This window comes from Aphelocoma coerulescens, chromosome 15, assembly GCF_041296385.1.
Source record: "Aphelocoma coerulescens isolate FSJ_1873_10779 chromosome 15, UR_Acoe_1.0, whole genome shotgun sequence".
Lineage (NCBI taxonomy): Eukaryota > Metazoa > Chordata > Aves > Passeriformes > Corvidae > Aphelocoma > Aphelocoma coerulescens.
This window is the reverse complement of record NC_091029.1, coordinates 2,356,572-2,370,123: the sequence shown is the minus strand read 5'-3', so window position 1 is coordinate 2,370,123 and position 13,552 is coordinate 2,356,572. Positions and strand designations below refer to the sequence as shown.

Below are 13,552 nucleotides of genomic sequence, written 5' to 3'. Positions count from 1 at the left end.
TGATCAAAGACTTTTCATTCTGGTAGAAAAAACATAGATTTGGTGGATGGGGGTTGAAGTGAGAATTTAGAGTAGCAATAAAGTGAACATTTCTAATAAATGGAACAATTTACTAAGGTAGCAATCAACTTTTCACTACTGGAAACCTCTGACGCAGACTGGACTCTTTTCTCAAACACACATTCAGTTCAAAAGACATTAATTTCAAATTGATTTTGATTACTATGGCCTGCATTATGTGGGGGATCAGAACTGATGAACTCATGGATTCCTGCTGCATGTTTCTAAAATACTACAAATCATCCTAGAAGTGTGGGAAACCTCTGATTCCCCTTTGTACAGATATTAACCTTGAGATATTTGTTACTAGTTCTGCCCAGCTGCCCTGAAACTTACTGCCTGATCACAAGTAGTGCCTCCCAAGGAAGTGGCTCATTGCTGAAGCCATGCAATTTTTCCTCCTTAACTCAGCTTGCATTTTTTGAGTTGAATAAACTTAGGGAAAGTTCACAGGAACATGTGATCTGTAATTTCATACAATAACTAGCTGTAAACTCTGTCTGTGTTGATTCAGAAACCAAGAAACCCCCAAGATACATTTCTTAAAAACCAATTAAATACTCCTCTGAACAGCACACAAATGTACAATCTCAGGTTGCACATAACACAAAACCAGCCCAGCATTTTCTTCCTAATAAGCATAGCAATGTAAACACAACTACAGACATTGTTTTCTAATTAGAAGAATGTACCATGAGATGTTTACAGACCCCTATGGAAATGTACAGACACTTGGTTGCCTAGCAAATGAAGGAAATGGAAAACTCTCTCAGCTGGGACACTCATAATTAGGTTGGCAAAGGGAAAAATAAAAGGTCTAGAAGCAAAGAGAGGCAATAGTCCCACACTGACCCAGGAAAGGCCAAGACAGTGCCAAGGAGAGGTACAGAAAGGTGAATTTTCCAATGTTTTTATTTGAATATTAGCTTACCACAACTCTGAGTGTGTGAGCAGCGGAATTGGGGCTGCTTGTTGGAAGGACTCAGTGGGAATGCTGACACATGGAAGCTGCTGTGTGGCCTTGTCTCTGTGGGACATGCTCTTGATGTTGATACTTGGCAGGGTCTAGGAACTTCTCTCCTTCAGGGCAGGATGTTGCTGGGCAGACACTGCACTTATGGGACACAGATCCAGTGTGAGACAGCAGCTCCTGTTTGTGCAAAAAATCAGCAAGAGAGGTAAGACCAAAGAGATGTACCACAGCACCTACAAAATGTGTTTCCTGATGGCTGAATGGCAAAATGCTTTGGCCAGCTGGGTTTCCAAGGCTGCACCATTCAGGACTGTGGCCTGGCTCTCCAAAAGGAGAGCCTCCTGGAGCCTCAGCACAGCTGCGTCTGAGAACTGGTCCACAACAATCCTCCAACCCTGCCTTCGCTGCAAGCCATGGAAAGCAAGTTCCTGCACTGCTGGCTTTTGTGCTTCAATAAACAAAAGAATTGGAAAAGGGAATTTAATTTTTACTGCCACTGGGGCTGGCTCCAAAATAGAAACTTTGCAGTTTTGATTCTGTTGGTGTCACAAGGAAACTGTCCCCTTATGCACACAGCAAGCACCTCTGATTCCAAATTCTCACACCTTCATGCTGATGTTACCTGCATCCTCTGGGAAAGGGAAAATAACAAAGCCTGATGCAAAGAAACAATATGTTTTCCTTGGGGTTAAATGGTCAAATAAATGTGGGATAAGGTATCACGCACTTGCTTGTGAAAGAAACGAGTTTCTCAGGCATCCTCCCCCATTGTGGTATTGGTTACCACAGAACAAACTTTTTCCATCCCAACTCCTACCACAGTTACATCAGACAAAGCTAGCTCCAGACAACGCTTTCTTCATACAACATTCCTCCTCCCTGGAAAAGCGGGAGGAAACCTGTCTGTACAGCAAGAGTCAATCACACAGCACCACTGCAAGCATTTCCTGGCCTACTAGTTTCTCCTTCCATGCTGCTACAGCTCAAGGGTTTTACCTTGCAAGTGTCTGTGTTTGGGAGGGGAGGGGAGTGTAAAGTTGCTTTGATATAAAGATTGCTCTAATTTACAGGAGCTCTTAGTACACAGCTTAACCACACACACGAATCCTGGATAGAACTTGAAGAGAATTTGGTTTTAAACTGAAGCCTTGAATTTTATGTATAGGAAAAAGCCAAGCAATTTCAGATTGTTTATTTATGATGGGGTAGTGGGAACGTAGGTGAAATTAACTCCATAATAATCAGCCAGCTCTGCTTTTGGCCAAACAACTTCTATGCCTAGCAAACGGTGTTTGCAGCATTTTTAATCCCACTTTTATCCCACAGACACTTCAGATCCACAGTTTTCAACCCTCATGAAGTTTATTTTCCAGTGCAAACACAAGGCTTTAAACTGTGAATTTTAACTTGCAGATAATATATCCATCTTTCTTACCCCTCCTGGACCCTCAGTAACAGCACATCATCCTCTATGGTTCTGTGGAGCACAGAGATACAGCCACTGCCCAGAAAAACAGCTGCATTTGTGTCACTCAGCCCCAGGATTTCTGCACAGCTAGAAGTTTTGCCTGGCTTTAACACACAGGAATACAAGGTGTGGTGGAGCAGGGAGAAGGGATGTTTGCAATGGCTCGAATCTACAAAGATGGTTTCCAGCTGCATTTCACATATGATTTGGGGTTTGGATGAAGTTTTAACAGAATTTCTCCATGAATTATGCAAGAGGCTGCTGGAACGCTGCAAGTACACAGAGGCACAAAGAGATTTGTTGAAGCAGCCCTCAGACAACCCACTGCCATCTGACACACGAACCAAATCAAAGCCCACTCCAAAAGGCAGAGAGTCTTGTGCTGGGGAGGGAAAGTGAGGAGAGGATGCCCGTGCCGGGGGTGCCGAGGTGGGGACACGCGCTGGGTGACCTGTTGCAGTACAGCACTAGATGGTGCTGTATTTTAGAAATAACTCCGCCTCGCGGGTCCCTCTATGTTGGATGCAGGCTCAAAGATGTGGCAAACACACACAGGCTCCTTTTGAGAAACGTTGCTGCTCTTTTCAAGGAAAGTATGGATTTTCCTTTCTGTCTGTTTATAGCACAGGACTTAATACAGACTATGAATTTGTAACTGGGGAGTTGCCAGTCAAACTCTCCAAGTGCTGCTGTTTCATTTGGGTGTGTGATGGGAACTTCAGAGCACTGTAAAAGTGTCAGGAACAACACTGTGTCCATGTTTACCTTTCTCTGACTTAGCCTCTTGCTCCTGATTTGGGCTGGTGTCAGTCTCCAAAAGCCCAGCAGTAGAACTGCACTCCCTCACCAGAAGCTCAGAGCATTCAACTCTGCCAGCAAAGCTCTGGCCTGCACAGGAACACTGCCACTCCGGGAAACTGGGTGGCACTGAGCCTGTGGCTGGTGCCAGGAAAGTCTTCAGCGGTGTTTTTAAAGAAGCATCCATCCTTGGGTTGTCACATTGCCACAGGCTGCATGACATGAGGAGCTGGGACCCCATTTGCCTCCCCACTGATATCACTTGCTGCAGTAGGGCTGTTCAGAGGTGACAGGGAAGAAGCCACAGGCACCCGGGTGAAGTGAAAGAAAACAGCTTTGAAATCAGTGGCCTAAAAAGCGAGCTGTGGAAGGAGGTGGGCAGCCTCCAGGGTTTACTCCTCCTGCTGTTTCTCACTGCACTTATGCTGGTCTGTTTGGTGCGTTTCTGAAGATACTGGGCACACATTCAGAGCTGGCCCATTACCCTCACTCCCAGAGACTCCAGCAGGAGAGCAGGTGCTCAGCAGTTGGCTGGATCCAGCCTGAGCTGCAATGGGCAAAGCCTTCTATCAGCTCTCCCTGGGGTAGGAAGGGCTCAGAGACACCTGCTTATTCCAGTTGGCCATCCAAGGAAGCAGACACACTCTCTTCCCTCCTGTTTTGCTTCCAGGCGCAAGTGAGTTTGGTTTCCTGGCCACAAACAGGGCAGTCTGAGCCAGGAAAGGGTAATTAATGTCAGAAAAGATCAGGAACGCAGCACAGCACAGCTCACTTGGCAGGAGCACAAAGCAGTGGGGGGAGATGCCTTTTAGAGAGCCTGCAAGAGGCCAAACCAGCCAAATGAGCTCTGCAGTGGCTGGGCCAGGTTGTTTACACGGCAGTCAGACCCTTCAAGGGGTCATTTAACTTTCTCTATAGGGCATCAGCAGTCCAGACACAGCTTTTTGGAAGGGAAGGATGGGGCAAACATGGGTTTGCCTCTCCTCATAAGGTATGGATGAAAGGACAAGAAAATATGAGCCTGTATGGAAGTCTGTAGGATGGAGGTTGGCATAACCAGCGTGTCTGCAGGGATGCTCAATAGCTGAGTGAGAACAGGCCCATTCCTGGCTGTGTGCCAAGCAGCCTGTCCCATCACACAGCATGGCAAGGTTTAGCTTGGCAGCAGAGGTGGTGTCTGGCTGCCAGAGCCTTGGAGGGAAGTCAGGAGCCAAGGAAGCACCGTTCCAATGGGCTAATGAACTCAGGGCTCAGGAGCTTTGGCTTTGCTAAGAGTCAGCAGTTAAACAGAGAAGGAAGATTTGTGATCACTGCTTTATAGTCTGCACAAACTCGCCATTTTCAGGGGGCCTAAAGGATGGGGTCTCCCACCTCATGTAAAACCTAGCTGTGGGATGTGCTGTGCTCGAATGCCAAAGCAAGTGTGGTAGCTAAATTAAATTAAGACAGTCCAGGATATGCCAAAATGCATCCTAGTGCTGTGGGAATTAGCACTCTATAGCACACTCCAGTGCTCTCAGCAAGAGTTGCCTCTTCTTATCCCCAGGTCCCTCTGGCATCTCTAATATGACAAAGGATGCCAATCCCAAGGACTATGTATAGACTGAGGCAGGGATAAGCAGAAAGAAAGAGGATACTGTCTGCAGCAGACAGCAGGGCAATAGAGTATGTCATGTCATACCTGAGGATGCTATTTTGAGAGCTCAAGACAGGATGAAGGAAGTGGAGTTATTAAACTCACTGGGAAAAGGCACTGGAAGTGGCTGGCACCTATCCCAGACTGGAGAGAGGGAGGCTCTGCAGACAGCCCAGGAAAACCAAAACATGCCTTCCCTTTCATAAGGAAGAGCAGCCAAACTGGGACTCAGCCTTGGCTCAGAGTCCACCTGCAAATTGTCTGCCACAGTCTGCTCTCACCGCCGAGGGTCGTGTGGGCAGGAGGAACTGTCGGTCAGAACTTACGGCCAGATTTTTAAACCAAGTCCTTAAACCTCTCCCTATCCTGTTCACAACAAATTCTGACAGGGAATAGGAATCAGAGCCCTAAGCTCTCCAGTCTTTGTTCTCCTCTTCCTCATCAGTCAAACGGACAAGCTGAGGCACACTGTTCCACAGCCCCGCTCACTCTCATCCCAGGCTCTGCCTACTTCACCCAGCTCTCCAAATTTTGTTCGTTCAAGTTTTTCACCTTAGACTTCGCCTATATCAGACATTATATTTTCACGTGGAATTTACTGCATTTCAGCACATTCTCTCTAGCACAGTCATGACTGTTTTCTGTCTCTTAAGTGTGATTAATTCTGTGGCAAGGAGAGCAGATTCACTGAAATTCTCAAAAGAAAATCCATCAGGGGGAGGGGCACTGGAGGCATCTCCCACTGCAGGTTACTATGGGGGAAAAGGTTTAAGTTTGCTACTGCAGGCTTCAGTGCTGGGAGAAACTGCTCCTGATTCTGAACTGCAATAGCCCATAGCTGTGAGAGAGGCTGATTATGGCTGGGACTGCCACACTGGGGGACCTGATGTCTTCCTGGATTTTCCCCTTAGAAATCCAGGCTCATACTGGATGTGGCTGCCAGCACAGTGACTTAGATCTCATAGCAGGCGAGCCTGATGGCCAGGGGATACTTTTAAGCAGAACAGAGATGTAAAAATCCTGCTTTCAATTAATTGCATCACCAGGGAACTGGAGGGCAATTTGGATTAAACTATTGAGGCTCTTTCAATCACTTCCCAGGGGAAGATCCAGCAGGAGTGAAGGATTCAGCCAGACATGACAAATAGGGAAGTGAGTGAAATGTGGGGAGAGTTATACTTCTGCCCTTCATAAAATTTTGGTTTCATACTGACCCAGACTCCATCACTGCCATCAGTGGGGAGATGTGGGGAGTCTGAAGCAGCTGACACGAAACCTGTCACGCACAGATGAGGGAGTCAGTGCAGAGTGATCTGCTGCTCACTGGGATAGAGGCTGTATGGCCCAGGCTGACCTGCCTGGGGATCCCTCAGCAAAAACAGAGAGCAGTGCCCTGCTACCCTCACATCCCAGTTTGTGTGTGGCCCAGTTTCTGACTCCTCATAAAGTAGCCTCTGTTCTAGAGGATCCAACTTCTCACTCTCTCCATGGGCAAAGCCAGGATTTTTTTGGGTTCATGCCTGATGCTGTCTATGGGATCTGCCTTGCTGCTCCTTCTTGAATAAGAAAGTATGCACTACTGGCAGCAAGAAGCACAGTCTCCTCTCCCCACATAATGCCAAAGACTCATTTATTCTCTTAAAGTTCAAATAAAGCTCTACTGTTTTGTAGTGTTAGAACGGGCTGTTTTTTGTTAAATAGCTACCGATGAGATGGGATTGCTTCAGCTGCCTCACAGCCCCAGACTATCAGGGCACCACTGAGCTCCTCTGCATCACAGGGCCTGGCCAGCTCTGAGAAGCATCTCTCACTCCCACCTGTACGCCCAGCAAATCAAACCAAGTGATTCCCTGGCCCCTCTCTTGTAGATCAGCCTAGAAATTGGAAGGGAGGCTGGAGCATCCCCAGCTCAAGTTCCCCCAGGCACAGTGTAGGTACCTGGCTCTGGATATGATACAAAAGCTTTTTCTGGCAGAAAAGTGGAGTTTGGTGACGCAGGGGATGGCTCTAGAAGTGTCTTCAGGCCCTAAAGCAGCCACCCTGTGCAGAGAATATAAAGGCAGATAGACAAAAAAAAAAAAAAAAAAAAAAAAGGCAAAGAAAAGCAGCATTTTATAAGGCAAAGCTAGTTTTTTAGTGGTATACAGTTAAACAAGTGGTCCAGTCCAGACTATACCCAGAGCAACAGCTAGGAGCAAGTAGAACAAATCTATCTGAGTTCAATTTACTAAAACAACATCCCCCCCAAAGTAGCTGGAAATCCTCTGTATCTGCATTTTGTGTCATTTCTTTGCCTTTAAAAGTCAATGAATGCCAGATGTCCCTGATTTTGGTTTCCAGCAAACAGGTATCTTGCCCAAACCATCCCTTTTAGATTAAGCACAATTTGCTGCTAAGTTGGTTTTGTAAAAGTGAGAAGGGGTGGGGGGAAGGGACATGAAAAACGCAAGAACTGCCAGCATTATCATGTGCAAAATGAGTCTGAAGGAAATTGGGGACATGCAGCTGTCAAGGCAAACAGCAACAGATTGAGGCCATGGCATGAAGCAGCACGGAGCTCTAATGAGCAGGAAGAGCAAAGCCAGAGCCACAATTTTATCCTGTGTTGATATTCTACAAGAAAAATGATCACAGAGAACATTTATTGCCCCCCTAACAAGATCAAGCTTAATAACAAAGCTACACATGTTATTTACTACAATGTTTGCCTATTGCATAAGCAGCAGTGCCTGTTGCCTGGATCCTTGCTGCCTGCTGAGGTCTCTTCTCTCAGGCTGGCTGTTTCCCAGAGAGGTGGGTCTGGAAAACCCTGGCTCAGTGTGTGAGAAAGAATCAGATGCTGTGGGATGGTGCTCTTACACGGATTGCACTGGGCACAAGCTTATCCAACGTGGACAGACACGTTAAAAAACAAACCCCAGTCCATTGTGCTGCTCCTTCCCTTTGCCCACAGCTCCTGCACAGCTCTCACTCCCTGTGAGACACAGGTCTATAACTGGCACAAGGAGCTTATCCCAAAATCAGTTTCATATTGGAGTGACCATCTAGTATGTCCTCTTGAGGTTGCCAAAGGATTAATGTCCACAGGGCCTTCTGCATAGAAACCAAACCCCATCCATATAAGTAGCAAGCTTGGATAGAATAAGAGCTTATAATGCAGAGAAATTGAGGAAACCAGGAAGAATTCAGAAAACTCTGAGATGCACAAAGAATGGCAGAAATGACAGCATAACAAGATTCCAGAACTGCAGGGGAGCAGCGCTGTGAACTCAGCTCAGACAGAAGAGACACACGAATGAGCAGTCACTGCTCCTGTACTTAGAGGCTTCCTGCCTCCAGCACTTGAAGCAGCAGCATGTGCTCATTATGTGAGTTTCATGGAGTGCTCCACCCCGGCACAAGGACAACTCAGGGAAAGCAGGACCTGTTTACCAGTGCAACCACCTAAATGGTTCAGCAGTTCTTGCTCTGGAGAGCACTCTCAGATGGGCTGGTTGTCACCTGCTTGCTCACACCACCTGCGACACATGGCCTGAACCACTTCAGCTTAGGCCCTGACAGAGCAAGTGTGCTGTGAGCCATTTCTTCCCCATCCTTCTTCCATGGCTACAAGTTTCTTTTGATTTTGGCAACCTCTCTGTTCCAAAAAAAAAAAAGGATCAGAAGGGAAAAATTAATGTATGTCCTAATATGTAATTTTAATAAGACATATAGGATCTGCTTTTATCATATCAACTAGAATATGCCTGGGGGTCCAGATGGGGTAACTGGCCCTGACACAGCAAAAGCAGAGGTTTCAAAAATTCCCCCAGACACAGCACAATAGGGAAGGAAGATACATCTTTATCTGTCATGCACTGTTTTACAGTTACACCCTGTGAGTGCACAAGATTAATTGTCTGGGTATGTTTGCCACATGTGAAAGCATCCCAGGAGCAGTCACACAGGAATATGAAACTACTGTACTTTTATACTTCTATAATTTCCTCCCTTTCCTTTTTACCTCTGAAAGACATGAAAAACCTGCAAGGAAACAGGCTGCAGGGTACATGGCCAAAGGGGTAGAGGACACACATGAGCCAACTAAGACATGAGCCAACTGAAAAGCAGGAGATGCAGCAGGTAGTGGCAAAAAGCAGGGACAGGAGGGTGCCAGGGGACATGGTGGGGAAAGCAGTAGCTGATATTAGCTCTGCTCCTGAGGCAATACCAGCACATGTTCTCCTCCAGGGATGAGAAAGGAAATGACAAAGCTAAAAAAGGGAAGGACAGTGGAAGACCATGGTTTGAAAGCGTGAGGAATTGTGCCCTCAGCAGACCCAGGCGCAGAGGGGCTGTGGATAAGAGGTTCAGGGTTTTCTAGAAAATGTTGAGCTCTTTCAGCACTGCTGAGATGCACAGAAAAAGGAGATAAATGACAAGCAAACGTCTTACTCTACTCTCCATTGGCCTGGCAGCAATCTGCACAGTCCTCCCTGCTCCTCCCCATGGCAATAGCTCTCTGTTCCCTCTCCCCTGGCTGATGGCACTGGCTGAGCTGGCAGACTTGCATCCTGGGCAGGATTTGGGTCTGAATACTGCCAGGTTAGTGTACCAGGGTGCTTCAGGTTCCAGCTCCACAGACAAGTCCACACTGTGAAAACAAAGCCACAACTCCCTGATATATTGGTAAGAAAAAGGAGACAGAAGAAAAATGGGATTTTTCAGCTTGGAAAAGAAGTGTCTAGGCAATTTCATTGTGCTGTTTCAGGTTGTGCTGCTGCCACGAGGTATCAGTCAATGTGACTTCCAACACTGCTGATGCAACGCAGAAGGAAGCAGGAGGAAATGAATTTCTGATATGCCATTTACCCACTAAAGGCTTGGAGCATCAAACAGGCTGTCAGCAGCCATTTCAAAGGGAGAAGTGTTTGTGAGGCCCTTGTAATGGTCGAGCTTCTGAGCTTCTACTGAACCACACTGTTCATGTTTTTCCAATGTTGGAGCTGCCAGGAAAAGGTGGATGGGTAATGCCACACAGCTCCAGCTGGCACTTGCCTGCCCTTGTTATCAGTTGGCTGAGGTTTCAGTGTTAACTCCGTGCCTGAAGAAAGCCATATGCAATACAGCAGGGGTAACATCTGGCTGGGAGGTCTTTGAAACAAATGTACTCTTCTCATCCTTCAATATCCCTGTTGTACCGGCAGGTCTAGCTGCTATGGAGTTCAACAACATAAATTTCCAGACCTGTCAGAGCCCTGAATTCAGTTGCTTTAGTTCCAGGGTTCAAGCATGACTCTGGGATTCTCAGCCTGCTCAGGCAACGTAATCCCCATCCAAAATATCCCCCCAATATTTCAAGGTACACCTGCTGCCGTGCAGCAATGGGTAGTGCTGACTTACAGATAATTGTTCTTGTAGTGATGAAGGTAAAGTCTGTAAAACCCATTGCACAGCAGAGATCTACTGTTTCCCTTCTCCCAAACAGTGGCTGACAGAAATGCTTCTGCTCTCACCTGTGGCAGAGTTCATCAATTCACTGTGCACCTCAAATTCCACCGAAATATATAGCCACACACACACATATATATATTTCCACAGGAATACAGCCACATCAGAACATTTACCCACATCATCCCTGCCCAGACAGAAGATCTGCAGGAAAAATATTGACAACGTGTTGCTGCTCAGCAGAAATGAGGTAGAACTGCCCCCATTTTCAGGCTCTAAATGCAAAATCTCCCCATTTGCAGAGACTAAAGAGGCACAATTGATCTTCCATGCAGGAGACCTCCCACTCAACTTTCTCCCAGGTCACCACTACAAGGCAAGAGCAAATGAGAAATACTGGTTTCCTCCACAACAAGTGAAAAACCAGGGAACAGGCATGACAGAAAATTTGTTAAATACTACTTTAAAGAGCCAGTTCTACTCCTCACTGACCCATGTGTAACTCTCTTACAGCTAGTTGGGACACACGCATGAAAATGAGGAAAGAATTTGGCATTTGGGCTTTGAAAAAACATCTGAGAAAGCTCCAGCCTACCAGCACTGTTTTCAAAAATCCATCATGTTTTCCCTGGGGCAGTAAATTACATTATCTTAATTTAATAGATAAAAGGATGGAAGCACTTGGACCCCCCCAAGGTAACACCCCCCCCTCAGGGGTGGAGCTGGGAAAAGTCCTGCATCCCCCACCATTCAGAAAAGTTTCTGTTACCAAACCCTTTTGCTTCAGCCCAAGCCTGATGTCCTGGACACTTTCTCTACTGTTCCTTAGCTATTTTTATTTCTTTTTACTTCTCCAGCAAGCAGAACTGTGAGTGTACCAGCCACAGCATCTCCATTTCAAATGGTTTGGCTCTCCTTTCTACAACATTATTTCCTGACTCTTTTTCCAGCCTGCAGCTTGCTGAGCAGAGGATTAGGATAAACTGAATCAGGCAGAAAAAGGTTTTTTTCTGGATGGCCTGCAAATGCTACCTTTTCTCTCCAAGATCAGGTACCCAGCAGCTCCCTGTTCCTGCCCTGGATGCACAGAAACCTCCCTAAATTATGTGCATGTGTGCAAAGGGATTGTTTTGAAATCAAACCTTCTGAAGTGTGTCTTGAGCCCAGCTCAACTTTGGACACACTGTTGAAATTTGGATTTAATTAATTCCACTTGAGTTTTGAAATGGTGCGACACATTTTTCAGAAGTTTTTTTCCCCCCATTTCCTGGATCAGAGCCTCAACCACATTCATGGAAACACTGAAGGGAAAAAAAAATCCCAAGCAATAATTCACCAAGTGGGAACTGAAAACATTTGCTGAAGAAGAAGGAACCTCTTGGTCTTTGGATGCTGGGAATAATTCAATCTCTCCTCCCAATTCCCTAAGGCTCATATGGCCCTTTTTCCAGAAGAGCTGTGGTTATTTGAGCAAGTTGCCCTGGGGACAAGTGCATGTTACTTGTAGGATTTGGGCTGGAAAGATCAAGCACATGGATTTGTAGGCAAGAAGGGCTTTGTGTTTTAATAACTGCCAACAGCCCCACAGAAGAGACCAAGCTTGCAGGATGAAAAGTCCTCCTTGGCAGAATTTAACTCAAATATCCTGGAAGCACGCAGGGAATAAGAGACATCTTTGTCAGCATCATCTCTTTCAACACTGCATCATTTTGCATGCAACAGATGTACCAATCCTGGATCCACAGAACCTCCACTCTGCATTTCTCTCCTACACTGCTGGTTTTTTAGAGATGTTTCACAGTGTACCATGTGCCCAATGAACAATGTGAATATTGCTCAATAAGCTGTTGCTCTCTGCCCTGCACCTGCAGCTGTGCAGTGCCATGAAACACGGGGTACTGTGATGCTGCTCCTCAGAGGCAGTGCAGATTTCCAGGACAGGGAGCTGCCTCAGCCTTTGGGAAGAGGTGTGAAGATGAAATGCAAAAAAGGGATGCTGCCCTGTCCCCCCAAACTCCTGCAGGTGCAGAGACTCTATCAGACCTACCTTGGTTGTGATGAAAACCTCATGCTGGGACACTGGAGGGTTCTAGTATTCTAGTGTTAGCCTACAACTTCTTTCTTCTCCTTAAAACATGGTGTCAGGTTTCTGGAAGTTACTTTCTTCCTCTACCTCCCAGAACAGAATCCTATCTGCATCACAGAGGCGTGGAAGAAGGATTAAGAAATCAGGAGATCTCAACAAGGAAATTGTACAAAATCTCTATCATTCTGCATTTCCTTGCAGCTCAGTGAGCTGAATCCTCTCAAAACTTCCAATGCCCTCTGACCACGGTGGATGGAGAGGACTCCCTCTTCACTCAGCCCCAGCTGTAACAGCCCATGCCTCTGTTGGGGCAAGGGAGGTTCTCCTCATTCCCAGACAGAGGCCAGCTACATCCTCGAGGGCGGCAAGAGTAAGTGGTTCCATTTCCTGATGTTCAGCTATGCAACTATTGCCAAATTCTCCCTGACGAACACTGGACACACTCAAAACCTGAACTTCCTAGACTCTGCTCATGCTGTTTTCCAAAAATCAAACCCCAATCCTATTTGCGAAAAGAGAAGGAGATATTAAATGTACAAATCTGTCAGAAATTAGGTCTTGATTAGCAGTGAGCATCTTTGCAAATGGTCTGCCAGGTAAAATGGGTGACTGAAACCAACTGGAAACAGGAGTTAGATTCTGAATACTGGCCTGACTACAAGGAGAGAAGATTTTGAAGTAATTGCTCCCTTCTTGAAAAGCACTCAGAGCAGCAGAAAGTGTTAATGCATGGTCATCACCCAGCTTCCATTATTTAAACTGCTAGCAGGTAAAAACTGCCAACCTGCTTGGAAAAAACCATTCATCTATTTCCCATCTGTCATATTTTCTCAAATCCATTCCACATAAATCTGAATACACATGAGACAAAGTATATGCCATTGGCCTCAATTCCACTTCAAAAATATACAGCACCACCAAAGACAAACCACAATCCCACAACTAAGCACACATTTCAAGACACATGCACTATACAACCACACTTTCCTTTACTGCTACAAAGAAATAATTTCACCAGTTTTGTACACCTGTGTTTAGTGATTGCTAACTGGGTCTCGCTCCAAGACTCTCGTCACCTTTAATGACTGCTGACCTTCAGGA

The 13,552-nt window shown here is 46.1% G+C and overlaps 1 protein-coding gene across 11 annotated transcripts in view; it reads right to left on the bottom strand.

The window, feature by feature from the left end:
- The window catches only part of CCDC92 (coiled-coil domain containing 92), a 104,448-nt gene that overhangs the window by 71,480 nt on the left and 19,416 nt on the right, over positions 1 to 13,552 (bottom strand). For all 11 annotated transcript variants that reach the window (XR_011155368.1, XR_011155372.1, XR_011155369.1 and 8 more), the window contains exon 2: positions 992 to 1,210. The gene's annotated coding sequence lies outside the window, so the exon portion shown is untranslated. The remainder of the gene's footprint in view (positions 1 to 991; positions 1,211 to 13,552) is intronic.